At 37.3% G+C, this 5,601-nt stretch overlaps 1 protein-coding gene across 2 annotated transcripts in view; it reads left to right on the top strand.

Annotated features, from left to right (window-relative positions):
• Positions 1-5,235: 5,235 nt before the first annotated feature.
• Positions 5,236-5,601, top strand: part of LOC136839381 (thiamine transporter 1-like) — an 11,737-nt gene continuing 11,371 nt past the window's right edge. For both annotated transcript variants that reach the window (XM_067105301.1, XM_067105300.1), the window contains exon 1: positions 5,236-5,376. The gene's annotated coding sequence lies outside the window, so the exon portion shown is untranslated. The remainder of the gene's footprint in view (positions 5,377-5,601) is intronic.

The raw sequence follows: 5,601 nt of genomic DNA, 5'->3' as shown, positions 1-5,601 counted from the left end.
GTTTTGCAGCTTAACGCTTCTAACAAGGAAATATGCTTTGTTGCTCAGCAGCACTTTGTTGTACTTCCTGTTAGTTTGGCCTCCAAGCGAGACACTCGAAGGCAGACAGGATGACGATAATTTTGATTACAGCAGCACCTCCCGTCTTCAAATTATTAATATTATTATTATTTTTTTTTACCCCTATGGTCCTAGGACTTGTGGTGGCTAGTCGTAGAATGTAATGGTACCATTGCACAAGCATTATAATCTATATAGTATTTTTCTTCTTGTACGTCTGAAGAGCGTTATGATTGGTGAAAAGTGTAATGTCCTTTATGTAGATTTTTAGCAAGTCTCCAAAATGGTGGCTCAGACTAAGGAACCAACCTTTGAATCAAATCAACACCGCCTATCGCTTCGGCAGGTGGCGATTAATTGCAGACCTGGGAATTTTGCCGATTGATTTCTTTGCGTCGTTAAAGGCTCGGAAGACAGATAGTTTCTGGTTTTGATTAGGTGATGCCCATTCGCGAGGTTATGATGGGAGAGTTTCAGCTAACTGGCGTTTAATAATTTTTACCCTTACATTATAATTTTAAACCATTCACCCTTTATAGTGATGGCTGCATGCCGCTTACGTGTCCGCATCCAAATAGTTAGAGAGAGAGAGAGAGAGAGAGAATTCATTTCATGCACCGTACTATTTTTGTGTCAAAAACTTTTGAGTGAGTTATCATGAACTTTTTTCGTATTCTTTAGTGTCACAGATCCAGTATCCAGATGCGTTCACGCCATTGTGTTCGAAAGTCAGAACATTGGGATGTGTCTGTTACACTCAGTGCTGACGTGTTACCGGAGAGAGAGAGAGAGAGATACATCTGATGTATCTGGGTACTTTGTAAATGACAAAACATTGCCTTTCCTAGCAACCACTGACAGAAATTAATGATCCTTACAAAGTGTTTTTAAAAGATCAAAATACAAATTTTCCCGACGAAATCTTTAAATCAAGAATAAGCCCAAGAAAGGATTAACAAAAAGTGACAAAAATATCTTAATGGGAAACTCTCTTAGTCATGCAGATCACGAGAGAGAGAGAGAGAGAGAGAGAGAGAGAGAGAGAGAGAGAGAGAGAGATCTGTTGTCATGTGAGCTTCGTAAGACCATGCGATATTGCCGACAGGGGAGATTATCTTTTCACCTCCTGGGAGCCGGAAGGAATGGAGGACCGCTTCCTAAAAAAAAAAAAAAAAAAAAACTAGAGGAAAACCCATGATAGGGTGACAGTGTAGGGCAATCTGTCACATTATGTGTGCACGAGTGTAAAAACCAAACAAACTTGGCAGAGGACATGCCTCCACTAGGCCCACAGAAATACGTAATCTGCTTTACAGCGCCCAGTCCACTGAATAACCTTAACTTTAAGTATGTTTGTGCTATTTCAGGATACCTGAAAAACGGATGAAAAAATGGGTATTAAACTTATACAGATACATTCCATTATTGAAGATCTTGAGGGTGGAAAATAAAACCAACATCAAACCAGCCTTCAATTCACCACTGTCCTAGTGTATAATAAATTTGACATAATACAGATTTAGGTGCAGAAAAAGAGCCTCACATGTAAAATTATTGTTCAAAAGCTCGTTTGTTCAGCCCACTTGCAAGCATTTTATACCTTTCATGTGTTAAAGTATTTTGCTATCATGCAATGTAGAGAAGAACTGCCTTACATTAAAGTTGAAGGTTAAGGAGTAGCTGTTTGAAACTGAATAAAATTAATCCAAGGTCACGTGTGACGTTATACCTTTGCTTTCTCGAGTGATGGCTTTGCTAACGCGAACAGTTAGCCAAGATCTCCACTGTTTATCATTTGATGATTTTTCTCACCATTTGGTATTTACATTTACCGTAAATTAATGCAAAAAATAAAGGTAGCTAATTCCTGATGAACAAGTGAAATACCTTCCAGAATCAAACAAATAAATAATAAAAGCAAAGAAAAGGAAAGAGTGGCGGCGCTTTTCAAGGACCCCACGACCAGTCCCATCACTGAGGCTTATTATGCCATTGCCTAGGTCTCAACCGTAACCTTTTGTTCCTAAATCTCGGTTATGACAAAGATCTGGGTCAGAAGGCTAGGACTTCGATACCAAGACAACAAAAGTTATTAAGATCCCAGAATCAAGAGTATTGTTTTATGCACTTCCTTCTTTGAAACCCACTTTACCTATATCTGTTACACGACAGTCCTACTTTACATTTTTGATGCAGTCAAGAATTGAAGAGCGAAACAATGCCCTGGCACGAACCAGACTGAATATCATCCACTTTTATGTCTGACATCTGCTCAAATCCAATGAAATAAAATTGAGGCGAACAAAGACTCAAACTTACAATCCTCCGAAGACCAAGAAGCTGTGACATCATTCAAATCATCTTTTGGATCACAGCAAATTCCTAAGCTTGTATGTAATTGACGTTCGTTGTATATATGCTTTTTTGTCTGTCAGATCTCACGACTAAAGATACCATATAATTTGATAATTAATTCTATTTTACTTGCTGTTGGTGTTATTATTATTATTATTTTTTTGTGACAGTGTGCTCATTAACTTATTGCCCATGTGTATAGCAACAACTGGAAATTCATGCACATGGGGAAATGTACAAAGATATTATCATAAACAGATGTGCAAGAAACAGTACATGATATTTTGATAGGTTCTTTTTCGACATTTTGAAAGCACAAAATCGTAATTTGTTTTATAGTGTACTACCATCGTTTTAGAACCACCTTTGGGGATCGTGAACCTTGGGAGCAGAATGTTCAACCAAATTCCATGCTTTATCAGAGAGCTGTCGTATATCTGCTGAATCGGTGTCTTTTAAAGGTTTGCACCCTATTTTTTATATATATATAAATATTAGCCTTATGGCAAGGTTGGCATATTTGGTTCTGTCTTGTTCACGTCATTTACCATTTATCAGCATACACCAGTTCCGCCATAATACTCCCAGATGGTCTTCCACAGTCAGCACCCCACATCGGCATATACTGTAGGTTGGTGTCTTGCCTTGAGTACCATACTTTTGCTTTTCACCCTGGTTTCTTTAGAGGCTGCTCTGGGCACCTAATCTGAATTTTACGTTTCTTGGGCTATTTTCCAAGGTCCCATTTTCGGCGTTAGGATTTTTAGATTTGAAATAGTTATAATCCAGTATTTAGTTTTTCCTTGGCCTCCTAGTTATTCTTTTAAACGCTAGTTTGCATTTATTATTGTCCGACTTCATCCTAAAACTGTGGACATGCAAAGTGCATGGTCTTTTTGTTTAAAAGAAAGCGACGGATCCCAATATAAGGCTCCTTAATAATAACCCAGAATTACTTCTTAAGAGAAAATGACTTGGTGATTCTTGCAATAGTGCCTCATTTGGTCACCTGGGACTTTCTTAACTCCATGACAGGTTTTAAATATAGTGTGAAGTAAAACTGGCAAATCTTGTGATTCATGAGTTCTCTTTGCGCTGTGCTTTTATGCGCCTAGTGATTGTGTTCATACATAGAATGTACTCTCGTACTTTTTTTTTTTAAATCTAAGTACAATATCTAATCTTGGACTGCAGAAGTGCTTCCTTAAATGACAATATCGATGATGTTCTCTTGTCGCTCAAATAAGTCAAAATGACACCCGTATATCACCGTTAGATCAGCGCCATTAAGTGTTGACATTCACTTGGAAACATCGGAATCTGAATCGGTCTCTGTAAAGCGTCCCTGTATCGTGATGACTTGAGAAGTTTTTTATTTTTTCTTATCATTATCTGATCCTGTGATAAGTGATTTAGAGATTTCACGTCCACATGAACATTTATGCATTTTCTCCAAATAAGAATTTTCCACAGACCCGTTGGTAGAGACCAAAGATGGCGCGTTTATTTGGTAGCATGTAAAGCAAAAAATATTGGTTTATACAGAGCAGGAAGAGAAGTACAAGAGTATATCTCTTAAAAAAAAAAAAAAAGGATTCGTGACAGCAGAAGTGAGTCGAAGACACATATCAGGATACTTATCGGTGAAAAAGCTCTTGGTTCAATACGATACATTCGTACAGTCAAGCTAATTAAGTGTTCTTTCCAAAGAAATTGATTGAATTATAACTATATACTGGAAGTGAACTTTAATTTTCTAACTTAACCGTGGGCGCGGGTGTGTGCGCGTTGTGTAACGTAACTAATTTTCCATCTGCCGGTATATATTTTGACAAGAAAATATGTAAATGGTATAGCTGCCACTTCCTTATTGCATCCTTACGAATTTTACTGTATAGCAATGGCAAGTATGACACAGTACACAATTTTTTAAAAAGATAGTCGGCATCTATGTAATCTGGTCTACAATCAACCGAACATGGATACTTGACTTACGTCTGGCATGAGTAGCTTAAACGCTTAATGTCAGTCGAGTTATTCTAAGAGCGAGGACCGAGGAGAAAGTACATCGTGTAGCTGGGGTTGAGTTTGTTAGAATAACATTTCTTCATTACGTTATTCTTGGGGCCGCATAATCTTTAAATCGAACTGCTGTGCGGAACACCTTGATTCTATAAATTACAAATAAGAAGGTATTACTTTTTAGCATTAACTAAAACAGAGTAATGATAATATCTGAAATAGATGTTGATAAAGTGACAATTTTTTGTGGGGTTGGGGGGCCATAGTAGAATAGTAGTTGTCGGAATGATTCTCTTGAAATGAAAGTGTCTGCTCAAAAAGTAATAGTATTCGCACACATATTGCTCCTTTTTATATTATTATTATTATTATTATTATTATTATTATTATTATTAGTGTTTTGTTAATAATCTGAGAATAGTCGACTTTACAGCAATAGAGAAAAAATATAAATTAGTAAATGTTATTATAATTTTTTCGAAGAATCTTAATAAAAAACTCATTTTTAGTTAACATAAAACTCTACTAATTATTATGCTAGAACAATCTTAATCATGGAATATTCAGTACAATGGAGATAAAAAGAATATACTTCTTGCTTGACCGTGGCGAAAAGGTTTTGCACAGGAGAGCAGAAAAATAGTAGCTTACTTGCTTGACCTTGAGATCAATTAGGCAAGACACGAGGGGCAAGGGAGGGGAAAGAGAAATGGGGAGTCGGGAGGGGAAATACCTCGGAGTCATAACAGTCCAATTTATCTAACGTATTCATTGACGGGGCCACTCAAATCTCGTACTGTTATCTGGTAGACTGGTGGTTGGTTGGTAGCTTAGTGCCAGTGGTGACTTTGCCTTGGCACTGACAGCTTCTTTACACGTCCTCTTGACTGTTAATCCGATTTCTGCTTTCGGTAGCTTACTTACACAGTTGTTAATTTGGTAAGTTGTTTTGGTTTTGAGTTGTAGAATTTAGCGTCTTTTCACCGAATAATTTGTAGACAGGTCTGTGTGTTTAGGCTGAACTCTCTTCGTAAACCACGTGTACTTGCATGTTTCATGAATAGCAACTCTGAGTGAATGCACCTTGGATCAAGTGGGAATCGACTCTTTTTAGCATTTTTATTTCTCTGTTACTTATATTTTGAACTCCGGCATGCATAATGT

Source organism: Macrobrachium rosenbergii, chromosome 6 (assembly GCF_040412425.1).
Source record: "Macrobrachium rosenbergii isolate ZJJX-2024 chromosome 6, ASM4041242v1, whole genome shotgun sequence".
Taxonomy (NCBI): domain Eukaryota; kingdom Metazoa; phylum Arthropoda; class Malacostraca; order Decapoda; family Palaemonidae; genus Macrobrachium; species Macrobrachium rosenbergii.
This window is presented reverse-complemented; position numbering and strand designations above follow the sequence as displayed.